Genomic DNA, 19496 nt, shown 5'->3' on the forward strand with positions numbered 1-19496 from the left:
AAGGGAGTTGAGGGGTGACAAAGTGTGTTTCTTGTAGAAACAAAATGTTGGCTTTAAGTGTAGTGTATTGTTTAAAAGCTAGTCTCCTTTTGATATCTGTATTCAAGCCCCTAACATTGTGTGTGATAATAGATAGTTCACCTACCATGTTTGTGTGTGTTGTGGGTTGTTAGCTTACCTTGTCTCGAATAGACCCCCCCATGTGTTCTACCCATCCGTGAGCCATCCCAACTTAGTATAAGTTTTTTGCTCGTCTTCTCGTTGAGCCCTAATTGTAATGATGTCTCCCATTCCTCATCTTGAAACAAACAAAAAAACAGGTAACAACAGTATACTTCGGCTACATGTAAAAACCAACATTGTGGATCTCTAGTTTTCTCCTTTGCAGGAGGAAGGAAGAAAAGAAAGAGAGGAAAAGAAATAAGAAAATACATATTAAAGAGTTGCATAAGGTATAATAACATAAACATTAAATTGGGGTCGTCGCTTTAGCAACGCTGAGCTAGGTGTGGTTGAGTTAATAGTCCTATGCCTGGAAGTTAACCATTGTGGCTAAACTTTGGTGTTGCAGCATCTAGCATCTTTGCCAGCGAAGTGTCGCTGCATCAGCAGAAGGGAAGCAAATTTTCTCGCTCGCCTTGGTCTGCACAGTCCATGGTGATATTATCAAGTATGTCCATTAGTGAATCATAAGTCCAATTCAGGACCTGTAGGTGCCCAATGGAAAAATGGTCTCAACAAACCATTGTATCTCATGTTTAAGTCGTAGCAAAGCAGTGTCAAATTTTTTGTTTCTTTCTTGGTGCTTTGGACCATTGTGGTTTCGAGATCTGTTCAGCAGGTTTCACTGGTTGTTGTTGTGAGATAGAGATCGGTATGTTAGGTACCTCAAAGCCCAAAACCTGACAGACCTCTGGAATGTCAGATGGCTCCCTGAGAGTGATTGTTTTAGAGTCCTTAGTAATATAGAGGGCAAAAGGGAAGCCCCATTTGTATGGGACTTGATGTTTCCTCAATAGCTGTGTCAAAGGTCTCATGGCTCCTCTGCGTTGAAGGGTTCTGACACTGAGATCTTGATAAAATTGTATCACGGACCCCTGGAACTTCAACGTGGGGTTTTTACGTGCAGCTTGCAAGATTTTGTCTTTATCCTGAAACAAAGCCATCCTGATGATTATGTCTCTGGGAGGCATGCCCTCTTTGGGTCTGGGTTTGAGGGCTCTATGTGCTCTTTCGATCCCCATGTCGAAATCCCCGGCTCCTGCCGTCACATGGTGAAAGAGCTGTGCTATATAGGAGAGGAGATCCTTAGTAGGGATACTTTCTGGAACACCTTTCAGTCTAATATTGTTTCTCCTACTCCTATTTTCAAGATCCTCCAGCTTCTCGTGAATCTCAGATATCTCCTGATGGTGAGAGGCTATTGATTGATTCACATTGGTGATGTCTTCAACCAGGGTGTCTGTATGCTCCTCCAATGTATCCAGCCTCCCCCCAAGTTCTGCTATGTCTGTTTTAATCGCAGATAGGCTATTGGCCATCGCTGTGTGCATGTTATCTATTTTATTCCAAAGTTTTTCGAAATTAGTGGTTATGTCTTGCTTGGATACTAAACCTTTCAAATCTGCTTTGGTCACAGGGGTAGAATCTGAATTCATGTCTGTCTGTTCTGTGTCTGATATTTCTTGTTCCCCTTCTTGTGGTTCGTCTACAATGCTTGTTTTAGGGGTTGGGGTCATTTTGAAGAAGTTATTGACAGAGGAGGATTTGGGTATCTTGTCTCCTTTTGGTAAACGTCTGGCAGACATGTTTAGGAGGAATATTAATGTTAATGTGTCCCTTGTTATAGGGGTGATGGTAGATCGTTACCCCTATGAGTCGGTGTCTCCAGGGGCCCTGACCGGTATTGTTTGCACTTGGGATGGCAGGATGTTTGCAGCGGCTGTGAAGGTGTTTCACTTTATGGTAGTGTTCTTGTGAGGTTGTCTCTCTGTTTCTCTCTGTACTTTGTCAGGATCCCTAGCGCACTATAGGGGTTGTTGCTTAGGGTATTTACTTGTAAGCAAAAGGGGTATATTAGTGAACTATTGTCCCATCATTAATTCCACAGTGGGGCCCCTTAACTGTGTAGTTGAAGCAAATGTTTGTGTTCAAATCAGGTGTTACAGCATTTTTATTGCAAGATGTGACAGTTGTGCCGTAATAGGTTTGATAAAGATGTACCTCTATTTACTCGTTGTGTCTCTCTTCAATCCTTATCTTATGGTTGCAGCCATGCGGGAGTTCCGTTTTCTAAGTAATCCTGCCATCAGCGCCATCTTGGAAGCGCTCTAACAAACTTGTGATATTGCGTAGGGAGATTCCCTCTGTTGCTCTCTGTGTCCGTCTCCCTCCGGTAATTATTGCATTCTGGCTGAGGTCGGGCGATCTGGATGATGATCGTCGTTGGCTGTATAGTGTATTTTAGTAGCCGCGTGGCTTCCGAAGTTATCACCGTCTTCCATGCGGTCAGGAGCCCCAGAGTGTCCGCCAAGTGTTTGTGTTCAAACTGTAATCATTTACCCCTCTTGCGGTCTTTGAGCTCGGTTGGGCTAGGGTATTAGATGTTCCTCCTTTTGTTTTATTGCAGATTGGCATCAAATTAGGACTGTATATATATAGTTTGCTCAGTGTGCTAAGCGGAGCTCTGTGATTAAGCGTCCATTCCTCAGCATCGTCAGGCCAGCTCTGTACAGATTAAAGGGACAATAAATACATTTTTTTTTCTTAAAAGATTTAGATAAAACATACAAATTTTTTTTTTTTTCTATTTACTTCTATTATCTAATTTGCTTCATTCTCTTGATATCCTTTGTTGAAGCAGCAGTAATGCACTACTGGGAGCTAGCTGAAAGTCAATAGCAAAAGACATGTATGTGCAGTCACAATCAGCAGCTTCTGGGCCTACCTAGAGATACATTTTCAACAAAGGATACAAAGAGAATAAAACAAATTAGATAATAGAAATACTTTAAAATGTTATTTAAAATGTCATACTTGATCTGAATTATGAAAGAAAAAAAATGGGTTTTATTTCCCTTTAATGGAGTATTCACATGCAGTCAGTGTAGCTGAAAATGATCTCTGCTGGAATGTGTAACACTTGAGCTAAATGTCGGAGACTCTCCGTGTCTTGCTCCCCTTCATAGGCCAGACCGTTTGGTGTGCAAGAAGATAAAGTACCCCTGTCTGCTGAGGACTCAGGATGAGTCTTCCCCCCAGCCCCCATATCTGACAGGAGGGGAGTATGAAATCAGGCACTGCTTTTCCTTATGTGCAAATAGTATGCTCTATCCCTAGGTCCTTCTGAGAGTTCTGCTATTTGGCGGACAGGGCAGTGGCTGCGTTATTCCCAGCCAGTAGAGAATGGAATACTTTCCAAGCGTCCAACTTCTAGCAATGCTCACCCCGCCCCTAGCGCAGAGCTTTTTTTTTTATCTGCACCTATTGTCCGCAGCTGCAAATTGGGTTTATGTCTCTGGACTGCAAAAACAACATTTTTAACAACAAGTTGAAATGCGTTTAAAGTACTTATTTTGTTTGCAGATATTTGCTATTTGATTCTTAATTGCATATATTGTATTCATAAAAAGTTACTTTGTGCTTGATTTCTTTTCTGTAGCAATATCCGTTAAACCTGTTTTTATTTCAGGAGGATAGAAAAACAAGGGGCGCCAACATAGTGTGAATCAGTTTGGAAAACTGGAAAACAGTAGTTATAATAAAATCTACTCACAAGTGCAGTGGCACCTAGAACCAACTGGGTGCATACAGACAGGCTGACATTCAGGACCAGCAGTCAGTACGCTGGGGGTCTCACCCGGGAGACCTGTGGGTGGGTCAGATAAGGTAGATAGAGTCGGCTGTGAGTCGTCTGGTGAGCCGGATCGCCACTATGGAAGTCCAAAGGGCTGTGTTGTTTATCCCAAAAGGTAGCTGCTCACACGATCAGCCTTGTTTCCAAGCGAGTTTCCAATTTCAGTATATGGAACAAACGGATAAAAACCAAACTAGGTATAACCACTGCAAACAGCAGTAATATTAAAAAGGCACAGAAAACCGGGTCTGTCTAAAAACAAGTATTTAATTGCTACGCGTTTCTCAGTCCGTAAAGGACCGTTTCCTCAGTCATATACAAAGGTGTTCAACAGGCTACCATTTATACCTGACAGTGACCCGGAATCTAATGTGGAGGTCATCTCCAAAGAATTGACAATAAAATTTTAAAAAATAAAAATACAATAAAAAATTGAACATGTATCGAAATTGTGTTTGAGCAGCAATCAGATAATATATTCATATCATGCAAAAAACAAAAAGAACAAACATAAAAACAACATGTATTTGCATTGATGGGTAACACCTGTGATAGTGTTTCTGAAAAAGTGCTAAACCTGTGTATGTATCCTATCCTATAAATAAACATGTTGTCACCTCATAAGACTATTGGGTTATATGAAAATAAGATCCCAATGGTGACTGTTGTTTGGTGTGCAAAACAAATCTGTATATAATCAATAAAGAATATATAAAAGTTAGAAAAAATATATATATATATGTGTGTTTTCCTCTGGGTTGGGCTCGAACCCTTGACCTTATGTATGCTAGGCTTTTACTGATCTAAAAGAGCTATTCAGATATGACAACAAATGAGATTGATATCACTCGTAATATACCAAACAATACTAGATAATATGGATGTATTAGAAATATGAGTTTGCAGAAAACATTGTTCTTGTAAAGAGCCCTCATATCTTATATTCTAGAAACAAAAATAAGATGGTTATGATCGATAGGTTCTAGATAGAACAAGAAAAATGGTCTTTTATGTGTCTAGACAATGATTTAAGGAACGTTCCTTAAATCATTGTCTAAAATCACATAAATCACATAAAAGAACATACTGCTTTCCAGTGTTCCAAACTGATTCACACTATGTTGGCGCCCCTTGTTTTTCTATCCTCCTAGATTTCCTGATTCATCACACCTTGGATTCAAGCGGAGCAAGCCATTTGTTATATATCCTTTACATTGAATTTGGACTTTTTATCTCTGAACACTTATCACATATTGGAGTTTTCAGTCTTTTGAGTTTAATCAATATTAATATATTTTGTTGCAAGTTTTTAGGTTTTTTCAATATTCAAACTGATTTTTTGTTTAGGTATCACAATTGTTTCATGATTTTTTGTTTAGGTATCACAATTGTTTCAAGTCTTACGGTTTGTAACAAGTCACACATTCTCTTTTGATTTACAAGATTTCACTCAATCATATACACATATACACCTCTACTCTCACATACTTATCTGTCACGGTTCAACTCACACGATACCAGAGGGAGTTTCATTCACATCAACACACTTTCTTTTTTTTTTTTCTATCAACACTACAGCGCGTCCCCTTAGTTAATTTTTTCTTATAGAAAATAATTTTATGTTTTTATTTCAGTTTTATCTTATCTAGTCCTGTATACGCCTCAGCAATTTTGAATCCATCTTGATGCTGACTTATTTAATATTTAAGACCGAATGAAACATACAATATATCTGACATAGAAATAACACAGTTATTTTGCCTACAATTGATTTATACAAAGCGCTACATTTGAGCATTAACCCCTTCCCGCCGTTAGGACGTACTATGCCGTAATAACTGCACTGGGCTTTAGCGTGGAACGTCCTAGCCATTTGGCTGTCCTGAAACCATATCTGCTTTCTATATGGGATTGTGGGCTGGGAGGGCGTGCCTAGCGCCATAGGGACTCAGATGTTATTGAATCTCGTGTGTTAGTACATTTAAAGGGACAGTAAACAGCTTGTAATTGCAACGTGTTTCTGCACGTCTTCCAATAGATTAAAGGGACAAAAAAAACAACATTTTTCTTTTATGATTCAGATAGAGCAGACAATTTTAAAGAACTGTCCAATCTACTTCTATTATCAAATTTTTTTTGTTTTCCTGTTATCCTATGTTGAAAAGCAGGAAAGTAAGCTTGGGCTTGTGCACGTGTCTGCAGCACTATATAGAAGCAGTTTTGAAACAATGTTATACATTAGCAAAAGCACTAGATGGCAGCACTATTTCCTGTTATGTAGCGCTCCAAAAACGTGCAGGCTATCTATCTAGATATCTCTTCAACAAAGAATATCGTGAGATTGACACAAATTTGATAATAGAAGTAAATTGGATTTTTTTTATTTTAAATTGGATTCTATATCTGAATCAAGATAGAAAATGTTTTGGTTTCATGTCCCTTTAATAATTCAACGGTTTGAACTATATTAAAACAGATTAACACCTTGTTTGCTGCAATTTTTTCATTGGTCTAAAGCCACCCACCACTTTCCTTATTTGGAGGAGCCAATTAGGACTAAGTATGGAGACAACAGGGCTTTCGTGTTTCCCTTTGGGCCTATCACCCAGGCTGCTCAGGGGTTAACTGCCTGGGAACTGTGCAGATGTCTAAGTATTCAGGACTGTGGGGTTCACAGTGACTTGGGATGTGTATCCTGTCCAGTCTGAGGAGCCAAATGGCCCGATGCCCGTTTCCGGCTCCCCGGAAATAGCAGTTAAGAAGCAGCGGTCTAAAGACCACTGCTCCTTATCTCGTCTGCCGCTTCTGAGGCGGCGGACAGCAATCAACCCGATCAGATACAAATCGGGTTGATTGACACCCCCTACTAGCAGAGATTGACTGCAAATCTGCAGGGGGTGGCATTGCACAAGCAGTTAACTAGAACTGCTTGTGCAATGATAAATGCCAACAGCGTATGCTGTCGGCATTCAGCGATGTCTGGCGGACATAATACGCTTCAGCGTATCATGTCCGCCAGACATTGATAAATCAACCCCTGAGAGTGCAGTCCGCTTCTGTATTTTGTATTTATTTAAGGGAAATTAAGGCCTGTGAGACACTGGTGTTGGTTTCTAACGGCTAGATTTAGAGTTTTGTTGGTAAAGACCTGCGTAGCTAATGCAGCTTTTTTCCCCAACGCACCCTTAAGACAACGCTGGTATTTAGAGTTGTCTGAGGGGCTGCGTTAGGCTCCAAAAAGGGTGCGTTGAGACTAATGTACCACCACTTCAACCTTCAATACCAGCGTTGCTTACGGTAGCGGTAAGCAGCTAAAACATGCTCGTGCACGATTCCCCCATAGGAAACAATGGGGCAGTTTGGGATGAAAAAAAACCTAACACCTGCAAAAAAAGCAGCGTTCAGCTCCCAACACAGCCCTATTGTTTCCTATGGGGAAACAGTTTCTAAGTCTGCACCTAACACCCTAACATGTACCCCGAGTCTAAACACCCCTAACCTTACACTTATTAACCCCTAAACTGCCACCCCCGCTATCGCTGACACCTGCATTACACTATTAACCCCTAATCTGCCGCTCCGGACACCGCCGCAACCTACATTATACCTATGTACCCCTAATCTGCTGCCCCTAACATCGCCGACACCTATATTATATTTATTAACCCCGAATCTGCCCCCCAACGTCGCCACTACCTTACCTACACTTATTAACCCCTAATCTGCCGACCGGACCTCGCCACTACTATAATAAATGTATTAACCCCTAAAGCTAAGTCTAACCCTAACCCTAACACCCCCCTAAGTTAAATATAATTTTAATCTAACTAAATAAATTAACTCTTATTAACTAAAGTATTCCTATTTAAAACTAAATACTTACCTGTAAAATAAACCCTTATATAGCTACAATATAACGAATAATTACATTGTAGCTATTTTAGGATTTATATTTATTTTACAGGCAACTTTGCATTTATTTTAACTAGGTACAATAGCTATTAAATAGTTATTAACTATTTAATAGCTACCTAGCTAAAATAATTACAAAATTACCTGTAAAATAAATCCTAACCTAAGTTACAATTAAACCTAACACTACACTATCAATAAATAAATTAAATAAATTAACTACAAGTACACACAATTACCTACAATTAAATAAACTAAATCGGAACAGCCAATAGAATGCAAGCTCAATCTGATTGGCTGATTGGATCAGCCAATCGGATTGAACTTGAATCTGATTGGCTGATTCAATCAGCCAATCAGATTTTTCCTACCTTAATTCCGATTGGCTGATAGAATCCTATCAGCCAATCGGAATTCGAGGGACGCCATCTTGGATGACGTCATTTAAAGGAACCTTCATTCGTCGTCTAGTCGTCGTTGAAGGATGTTCCGCGCCAGAGGTCTTGAAGATGGAGCCGCTCCTTGTCGGATGGATGAAGATATTTAAGGGGGGTTTGGGTTAGAGTAGGGGTATGTGGGTGGTGGGTTGTAATGTTGGGGGGTGGTATTGTGTGTTTTTTACAGGCAAAAGAGCTGATTTCTTTGGGCATGCCCCGCAAAAAGCCCTTTTAAGGGCTGGTAATAGAGCTGTTAACTTTTTTAATTTAGATTAGGGTAGGGAATTTTTTTTATTTTGGGGGGCTTTGTTATTTTATTAGGGGGCTTAGAGTAGGTGTAATTAGCTTAAAATTCTTGTAATCTTTTTTTATTTTTTGTAATTTAGTTTAGTTTATTTAATTGTAGGTAATTGTAGGTACTTGTAGTTAATTGATTTAATTTATTTATTGATAGCGTAGTGTTAGGTTTAATTATAACTTAGGTTAGGATTTATTTTACAGGTAATTTTGTAATTATTTTAACTAGGTAGCTATTAAAAAGTAAATAACTATTTAATAGCTATTGTACCTAGTTTAAATAAATACAAAGTTGCCTGTAAAATAAATATAAATCCTAAAATAGCTACAATATAATTATTCGTTATATTGTAGCTATATTAGGGTTTATTTTACAGGTAAGTATTTAGCTTTAAATAGGAATACTTTAGTTAATAATATTTAATTTATTTCGTTAGATTAAAAACAGAATTTATGCTTACCTGATAAATTACTTTCTCTTACGGTGTATCCAGTCCACGGATTCATCCTTACTTGTGGGATATTCTCATTCCCTACAGGAAGTGCAAAGAGAGCACACAGCAGAGCTGTCCATATAGCTCCCCCTCAGGCTCTGCCCCCCCAGTCATTCGACCGACGGTTAGGAGAAAAAGGAGAAACCATAGGGTGCAGTGGTGACTGTAGTTTTACAAAAATAAATTTGAACCCAACTTAATTGCCAGGGCGGGCCGTGGACTGGATACACCGTAAGAGAAAGTAATTTATCAGGTAAGCATAAATTCTGTTTTCTCTTACATGGTGTATCCAGTCCACGGATTCATCCTTACTTGTGGGATACCAATACCAAAGCTTTAGGACACGGATGAAGGGAGGGAAACAAGTCAGGTAACCTAAATGGAAGGCACCACTGCTTGCACAACCTTTCTCCCAAAAATAGCCTCCGAAGAAGCAAAAGTATCGAATTTGTAAAATTTGGCAAAAGTATGCAGTGAAGACCAAGTCGCTGCCTTACAAATCTGTTCTACAGAAGCCTAATTCTTGAAAGCCCATGTGGAAGCCACAGCTCTGGTGGAATGAGCTGTAATTCGTTCAGGAGGCTGCTGTCCAGCAGTCTCATATGCCAATCAGGCTTTTCAGCCAGAAGGAAAGAGAGGTAGCAGTCGCTTTCTGACCTCTCCTCTTACCAGAATAGACAACAAACAAGGATGATGTTTGTCTGAAATCTTTAGTTGCTTTTAAATAGAATTTTAAAGCACGAACCACATCAAGATTGTGTAATAATCGTTCCTTCTTAGAAACTGGATTAGGACACAGAGAAGGAACAATGATTTCCTGGTTAATATTCTTATTAAAAACCACTTTCAGAAGGAAACCAGGTTTGGTACGCAAAACAACCTTATCTGCATGGAACACCAGATAGGGTGAATTACACTGCAAAGCAGACAATTCTGAAACTCTTCGAGCAGAAGAAATAGCTACCAAAAACAAAACTTTCCAAGATAATAACTTAATATCTAAAGAATGTAAAGGTTCAAACGGAACCCCTTGAAGAACTGAAAGAACTAAATTTAGACTCCATGGAGGAGCCACAGGTTTATAGACAGGCTTGATTCTAACTAAAGCCTGTGCAAACGCTTGAACGCCTGGTACTTCTGCCAGACGCTTGTTTAACAGGATAAACAGAGCAGATATCTGTCCCTTTAAGGAACTAGCTGACAATCCTTTCTCCAATCCTTCTTGGAGAAAAGACAATATCCTAGGAATCCTAATCTTACTCCACGAGTAACCCTTGGATTCACACCAAAACTGATTCAGAGAACCCACGCTTAAATAGAATTAAGCGTTCAATCTCCAAGCAGTCAGTTGCAGAGAAACTAGATTTGGATGCTTGAATGGACCTTGTATTAGAAGATCCTGCCTCGATGGCAGTGTCCATGGTGGAACAGATGACATGTCCACTAGGTCTGCATACCAAGTCCTGCGTGGCCACGCAGGCGCTATCAAAATTACCGAAGCCTTCTCCTGTTTGATTCTGGCTACCAGACGAGGGAGAAGGGGAAACGGTGGAAAGACATAAGCCAGATTGAAGGACCAAGGCGCTACTAGAGCATCTATCAATGCCGCCTTGGGGTCCCTGGACCTGGGTCCGTAAAGAGGAAGTTTGGTGTTCTGACGGGACGCCATCAGATCCAACTCTGGAATGCCCCATAGCTGGGTCAGCTGAGCAAAAACCTCCGGGTGGAGTTCCCACTCCCCCGGGTGAAAAGTCTGACGACTCAGAAAATCCGCCTCCCAGTTGTCTACTCCTGGGATGTGAATTGCAGATAGATGGCAGGAGTGATCCTCCGCCCATTTAATGATCTTGGATACTTCATTGCTAGGGAACTCTTTGTTCCTCCCTGATGATTGATGTACGCTACAGTCGTGATGTTGTCCGACTGAAATCTGATGAACTTGGCCACCGCTAGTTGAGGCCATGCCTGGAGCGTGTTGAATATCGCTCTCAGTTCCAAAATGTTTATCGGGAGAAGAGACTCTTCCCGAGACCATAGGCCCTGAGCTCTCAGGGAGTCCCAGACCGCACCCCAGCCTAACAGACTGGCATCGGTCGTGACAATGATCCACTCCGGTCTGCGGAAGCACATTCCCTGAGACAGGTGATCCTGAGACAACCACCAGAGAAGAGAATCTCTGGTTTTCTGGTCCATTTGAATCTGAGGAGACAAATCTGCATAATCCCCATTCCACTGTTTGAGCATGCACAGTTGCAGTGGTCTGAGATGAATTCGGGCAAAGGGGACAACGTCCATTGCCGCAACCATTAACCCAATTACCTCCATGCACTGAGCTACAGAAGGCCGAGGAATGGAATGAAGAACTCGGCAAGTAGTTAAAAGTTTTAACTTCCTGACCTCCGTCAGAAATATTTTCATTTCTACCGAGTCTATTAGTGTTCCCAGGAAGGGAACCCTTGTGAACGGGGACAGAGAACTTTTTTCGACGTTCACCTTCCACCCATGAGACCTTAGAAAGGCCAGAACGATTTCTGTATGAGCCTTGGCTCTTTGAAAAGACGACGCCTGAATTAAGATGTCGTTCAGGTAAGGTGCTACTGCAATGCCCCGCGGTCTTAGTACCGCCAAAAGGGACCATAGCACCCTTGTGAAAATTCTTGGAGCAGTGGCCAAACCGAAAGGAAGGTCCACGAACTGTTGCTTGTCCAGAAAGGCGAACCTTAGGAACTGATGGTGATCTTTGTGGATAGGAATATGAAGGATCCTTTAAATCCACGGTAGTCATATATTGACCTTCCTGGATCATCGGTAAGATTGTCTGAATAGTTTCCATTTTTGAATGATGGAACTCTGAGGAATTTGTTTAGAATTTTTAAATCCAGGTTTGGCCTGAAAGTTCCTCCCTTTTTGGGAACTACAAACAGGTTTAAGTAAAAGCCCAGTCCTTGATCTGCAATTGGAACTGGGTGTATCACTCCCATCTTTAGAAGATCTTCTACACAGCGTAAGAACGCCTGTTTCTTTGTCTGGTCTGAAGACAAACGAGAAATGTGGAACCTTCCGCTTGGAGGAGAGTCCTTGAATTCTAGAAGATACCCCTGAGCAACGATTTCTAATGCCCAGGGATCTGGAACATCTCTCGCCCAAGCCTGAGCAAAGAGAGAAAGTCTGCCCCCTACTAGATCCGGTCCCGGATCGGGGGCTACCCTTTCATGCTGTCTTGGTAGCAGCAGCAGGCTTCTTGGCCTGTTTACCCTTATTCCAGCCCTGCAAAGGCTTCCATGTTGCTTTGGGCTGGGAAGCGTTACCCTCTTGCTTTGCGGTTGCAGAGGTTGAAGCAGGTCCGCTCCTGAAGTTGCGAAAGGAGCGAAAAACATAATTTATGCTTACCTGATAAATTTATTTCTCTTGTAGTGTATCCAGTCCACGGATCATCCATTACTTATGGGATATATTCTCCTTCCCAACAGGAAGTTGCAAGAGTCCACCCACAGCAAAGCTGCTATATAGCTCCTCCCCTAACTGCCATTACCAGTCATTCGACCGAAAACATGCAGAGAAAGGAAAACCATAGGGTGCAGTGGTGACTGTAGTTTAATGGAAAAATTACCTGCCTTAAAGTGACAGGGCGGGCCGTGGACTGGATACACTACAAGAGAAATAAATTTATCAGGTAAGCATAAATTATGTTTTCTCTTGTTAAGTGTATCCAGTCCACGGATCATCCATTACTTATGGGATACCAATACCAAAGCTAAAGTACACGGATGATGGGAGGGACAAGGCAGGTACTTAAACGGAAGTTACCACTGCCTGTAAAAAACCCTTTCTCCCAAAAATAGCCTCCGAAGAAGCAAGGTATCAAATTTGTTAAATTTGAAAAAGTATGAAACGCAGACCAAGACTCCGTCTTGTAATCTGTTCAACAGAAGCCACATTTAAAAAAGGCCCAAGTGAAAACCACAGCTCTAGTAGAATGAGCTGTAATCCCTTCAGGAGGCTGCTGTCCAGCAGTCTCATAAGATAAATGAATTATGCTTTTAAACCAAAAAGACAGAGAGGTTGCTGAAGTCCTTTGACCTCTCCTCTGTCCAGAATAGACAACAAACAAGGTGAATGTTTGATGAAAATCTGTAGTAGCTTGTAAGTAAAACTTTAAAACACGAACCACGTCCAAATTGTGTAATAGACGTTCCTTCTTTGAAGAAGGATTAGGATACAAGAATGGAACAACAATCTCTTGAGTGATATTCTTGTTAGATACCACCTTAGGTAAAAACCCAGGTTGGTACACAGGACTACCTTATCCGTACGGAGAACCAGATAAGGAGAATCACATTGCGACGCAGATAACTCGGAGACTCTATGAGCCGAGGAAATAGCTACCAAAAAGGAACTTTCCAAGATAGAAGTTTGATATCTATGGAATGAAAAGGTTCAAATGGAACTCCTTGAAGAACCTTAAGAACCAGCTTTAAGCTCCATGGCGGAGCAACATTTTTAACCACAGGCTTGGTTCTAACCAAAGCCTGACTAAATGCCTGAACGTCTAGAATACCTGCCAGACGCTTGTGCAAAAGAATAGACAGAGTAGAAATCTGTCCTTTTAAAGAACTAGCTGACAACCCTTTTCTCAAAATCATCTTGGAGAAAAGATAATATCCTGGGAATCCAGACATTACTCCATGAGTAACCCTTGGATTCATAACAATAAGATATTTACACCATATCTTATGTTAAATTTTCCTAGAGACAGGCTTTTATGCCTGTATTAAGGTATCAATTACTGACTCGGAGAAGCCATGCTTTGATAACATCAAGCGTTCTGTCTCCAGGCAGTCCATCTCAGATTAGTTATATTTAGATGGTTGAAAAGACCCTGAGGTAGAGGGTCCTGTCTCAGAAGCAGAGACCGTGGTGGAAAGGATGACATGTCCACCAGATCTGCATACCAGGTCCTGCGTGGCCACGCAGGCGCTGTCAAAAGCACCAAAGCACTCTCCTGCTTGATCTTGTGCAAACCCCTCCGGAGGGAATTCCCACTCCCCCGGATGAAAAGTCTGACGACTTAGAAAATCTGCCTCCCAGTTCTCAACACCTGGGATAGGGATAGCTTTTAGACAAGAGTGAGTCTCTGTCCAGTGAATTATTTTAAGACTTCTAACATTGCTAGGGAACTTCTGTTCCCCCTTGATGGTTGATGTAAGCCACAGTCGTGATATTGTCCGACTGAAATATGATGTACCTCAGAGTTGCTAACTGAGGCCAAGTCTGAAGAGCATGGAATATCGCTCCCAGTTCCAGAATATTCATTAGAAGGAGGGTCTCCTCCTGAGTCCACTATCCCTGAGCCTTCAGGGAGTTCCAGACTGTATCCCAACCTAAAAGGCTGGCATCTGTTGTAACAATTGTCCCATCTGACCTGCGGAAGCTCATACCCTTGGACAGATGGACCCGAGATAGTCACCAGAGAAGAGAATCTCTGGTTTCTTGGTCCGGATTTAACAGGAGAACAAATCTGTGTAATCCCCGTTCCTCTGGCTGAGCATGCATAGTTGCAGTGGTCTGAAATGTAGGCGTGCAAACGGTACTATGTCCCTTGCCGCTACCATTAAGCCGATTACATTCATGTACTGAGCCACCAAAGGGCGCGGATGGAATGAAGAACACGGCAGAAATTTAGAAACTTTGACAACCTGGACTCCGTCAGGTAAATTTTAATTTCTACAAAATCTATCAGAATCCCTAGGAGGGAAACCCTTGATATTGGGGATAGAGAACTCTTTCCTTGTTCACTTTCCACCCATGCAATCTCAGAAATGTCAGTACTACGTCCGTATGAGACTTGGCAACTTGGATGTTTGACGCCTGTATCAGGATGTCGTCTAAATAAGGGGCCACTTCTATGCCCCGCGGCCTAAGGACCGCCAAAGTGACCCCAGAACCTCCATAAAGATTCTAGGGGCTGTAGTTAACCCAAAGGAAAGAGCTACAAACTGGTAATGCCTGTCTAGAAAGACAAACCTGAAAAACCGATGGTGATCTTTATGCATCGTAATGTGAGGATAAGCATCCTTCAAATCCATTGTAGTCCTCTATTGACTCTCCTGGATCATAGTTAAGATGGTACGAATAGTTTCCATCTTAAATGATAGAATTCTAAAGAATTTGTTTAAGATCTTTTAGATCCAAAATAGGTCTGAAGGTTTCCTTTCCTTGGGAACCACAAACCGATTTGAGGAAAACTGTGTCCCTGTTCCTCTATTGGAACTGAATGGGTCACGTACACAATGCAAGAATGTCTCTTTCTTTATCTGGTTTGCAGATAAATGTGAAAGGCAAAAACTCCCCTTTTTTGGGGGGGAAAGCTTTGAAATCCAGAAGATATCTCTGGGGTATAATTTCCAATGCCCAGGGATCCTGGGCATCTCTTGCCCACGCCTGGGCGAAGAATGAAGTCTGTCCCCTATAGGATCCGTTACCAGATAGGGGTCCATTCCTCATGCTGTTTTAGAGGCAGCAGCAGGCTCCTTGATCTGCTTATCTTTGTTCCAGGTCCGGTTGTCTCCAGACCGCCTTGGACTGAGCAAAAGTTCCCTCTTATTTTGCCTTAGAGGAAGTTGATGCCACATCTGCCTTGAATTTTCGAAAGGCACGAAAATTAGGCCTTTTTTGTCCCTTGATTTGGACCTGTCCTGAGGAAGGGCATGATCTTTTCCTCCAGTGATATAAGTAATAATCTCCTTCAAACTAGGCCTGAATAGGGTCTGCCCCTTGAAGGGAAGTTAAGTAGCTTATTTATTAAAGTCACGACAGCTGACCATGATATAAGCCATAGCGCTCTGCGCGCCAGTATAGTAAAAAAAAACAGAATTCTTAGCCGTTAGTCTAGTCAAAGGAACAAAGGCATCAGAAAACAAAGGAATTGGCTAGCTTAAGTGCTCTAAGCTTGTCAAATATATTCATCCAATGGAGCCTGTAAAGCCTCATCAAGAGACTCAAACCAGAACGCCGCAGCAGCAGTGACAGGAGCAATGCGTGCAAGGGGCTGCAGGATAAAACCTTGTTGAATAAACATTTTTTATCCATTGGATCTAAAAAAGCACAACAGTCCTCGCCAGAGGTAGTGGTACGCTTAGCTAGAGTAGAAACTCTTCTCTCCACCTTAGGAACTGTCTGCCATAAGTCCCGTGTGGTGGCAACTATTAGAAAACATTCTTCTAAAAAATAGGAGGGGAAGAGAACGGCACACCTGGTCTATCCCATTCCTTATGAAAAATTTTAGTAAACCTCTTTAGGTATTGGAAAAACATAAGTACACACCGGCACTGCATATTATTTATCCAGTCTACACAATTTCTCTGGCACTGCGATTGTACACATTCATTCAGAGCAGCTAAAGCCTCCCTGAGCAACAAGTGGAGGTTCTCAAGCATAAATTTTAAATGTAGAAATATCAGAATCAGGTTAAATCATCTTCCCTGAGTCACAAATATCACCCACAGACTAAGCATATTGTGAGGTAGTATCAGACATGGTTCTTAAAGCGTCTGTATGCTCTGTATCTACCCCCAGAGCTGTTTTGCTTTCCTTTAATTTCAGGTAGTCTGACTAATACTGCTGCCAGTGTATTATACACAACCTTTGCCATGTCTTGTAAAATAAACGCTATGGGCGCCATTGATATACTTGGCGCCATTTGAGCGTGAGTCCCTGGAGCGGGAGTCAAAGGGTCTGACACGTGGGGAGAGTTAGTCGGCATAACTTCCCCCTCGACAGAATCCTCTGGTAAAATTAATGCTATGGGTGCCCTTGATGTACTTGGCGCCATTTGAGCGTGAGTCCCTAAAGCGGGAGTCAAAGGGTCTGACACGTGGGGAGAGTTAGTCGGCATAACTTCCCCCTCGACAGAATCCTCTGGTGATAATGTTTTTAAATACAAAAAATGATCTTTATTGTTTAACATGAAATCAGTACATCTGGTACACATTCTAAAATGGGGTTCCACCATGGCTTTAAACATAATAAACACAGAGCCTCCTCTATGTTAGACATGTTAGAACTAATAAAGAGACTAGTAAGCTTGGAAAACACTTTAAATCAAGTTAACAAGCAAATATAACAAACGTTACTGTGCCTTTAAGAGAAACAAATTTTGTCAAAATTTGAAAAACAGTGAAAAAAGGCAGTAAATCAAACGAAATTTTTACAGTACATGTAATAAGTTAACATTGCATTGCACCCACTTGCAAATGGATGATTAACCCCTTAATGCAAAAAACAGATAAAAAAAAAAAAAAAAAAAAAAAAACGACATTTTTTTAAACAGACACAACAAAACTGTGGATTACCTTCCCTATAACTGTTTCTATGCAAAATTTAAGCCAGCCATGTGGAAAAATTAGGCCCCAATAAGTTTTATCACCAAACATATGTTAAAAAACAATTAAACATGCCAGCAAACGTTTTAAAACACATTCTTATAAGAGTATGTATGTCTATTAATAAGCCTGATCCAGTCGCTATCACTGCATTTAAGGCTTTACTTACATTACTTCGGTATCAGCAGTATTTTCTTAGTCAATTCCATTCCTTAGAAAAATATATTACTGCACATACCTTAGCATATATCTCTATCAATCAGCCTGGTACCAGTCGCTTTCACTGCATTTAAAGGCTGTACTTACATTACTTCGGTATCAGCAGTATTTTCTTAGTCAATTTCATTCCTTAGAAAAATATTTTACTGCACATACCTTATTTGCAGGAAAACCTGCACGCCATTCCCCCTCTGAAGTACCTTACTCCTCAGAATGTGTGAGAACAGCAACTGGATCTTAGTTACGTCTGCTAAGATCATAGAAAAAACGCAGGCAGATTCTTCTTCCAAATACTGCCTGAGATAAACAGCACACTCCGGTGCCATTTAAAAATAACAAACTTTTGATTGAAGAAATAAACTAAGTATAAAAAACCACAGACTCTCATGACCTCCTATCTATGTTGAGACTTGCAAGAGAATGACTGGGAATGGCAGTTAGGGGAGGAGCTATATAGCAGCTTTGCTGTGGGTGGACTCTTGCAACTTCCTGTTGGGAAGGAGAATATATCCCATAAGTAATGGATGATCCGTGGACTGGATACACTTAACAAGAGAAATTAGCCTTGTTTTTAGCCCTAAAAGGTCTATCTTGTGGGAGGGCATGGCCCTTTCCCCCAGTGATATCTGAAACAATTTCTTTCAACTCTAGCCCGAATAGGGTCTTTCCCTTGAAAGGAATATTAAGTAATTTTGTTTTGGACGACACGTCAGCCGACCATGATTTGAGCCAAAGTGCTCTTCGCGCCACAATGGCAAAACCAGAATTTTTCGCTGCTAACTTAGCTAATTGCAAAGCGGCATCTGTGATGAAAGAATTAGCCAGCTTTAGAGCATGAATTCTATCCATGACTTTGTCATATGAAGTCTCCCTCTGGAGCGACTCCTCCAGCGCCTCAAACCAAAAAGCCGCTGCAGTAGTTACAGGAATAATGCAGGCAATTGGTTGAAGAAGGAAACCTTGTTGAACAAATATTTTCTTTAGTAAACCTTCTAATTTTTTATCCATAGGATCTTTGAAAACACAACTGTCTTCTATTAGTATGGTTGTGCACTTAGCTAGAGTTGAAACTGCTCCCTCTACCTTAGGGACCGTCTGCCACGCGTCCCGTCTGGGGTCAGTTATGGGGAACATTTTCTTAAAGATAGGAAGGGGAACAAAAGGTACGCCTGGTCTCTCCCACTCCCTAGTCACATATATCCGCCACCCTCTTCGGGATCGGAAACGCATCAGTGTATACCGGGACTTCTAGAAACTTGTCCATTTTACACAATTTTTCTGGGACCACCATGGGGTCACAATCATCTAGCGTAGCTAAAACCTCCTTAAGCAGTACGCGGAGGTGTTCCAGCTTAAATTTAAATGTTAAGGAATCTGATTCTGCCTGCTGAGAAATTTTACCTGCGTCAGAAATTTCTCCCTCAGACAGTACATCCCTCACCGCCACGTCAGAGGGTGTGAGGGTACAACAGATAAATCATCCAACACTTCTGATTGCTCATCCTCTGTTCTTAAAACTGAGCTATCATGTTTTTTAGGAAAAAACTGGCAGTTTGGATAGAAAAGCCGCAAGAGAATTATCCATGACTGCTGCCAATTGTTGTAATGTAATAGGGGCCAATGCACTAGAGTTACTAGGCATCGCTTGCGCGGGCGTAACTGGTGTCGACACATGGGGAGAGGAAGGAGGACTATCCTTGTTACCTTCCGTTAAAGAATCCTCTTGGGCTACATTTTTAAGTGTCACTGCATGGTCTTTAAAATGTTTAGATACCTTAGCACACTTTAAACACAACTGTAAAGGGTGCATGGCTATTAAACACATAGAACAAGGTCTATCTGTAGGCTCAGACATGTTAAACAGACTTAGACAGCACTCAAATACAGAAAATACTGTGCC

The sequence above is a fragment of the Bombina bombina genome, chromosome 7 (genome assembly GCF_027579735.1).
Source record: "Bombina bombina isolate aBomBom1 chromosome 7, aBomBom1.pri, whole genome shotgun sequence".
Taxonomy (NCBI): domain Eukaryota; kingdom Metazoa; phylum Chordata; class Amphibia; order Anura; family Bombinatoridae; genus Bombina; species Bombina bombina.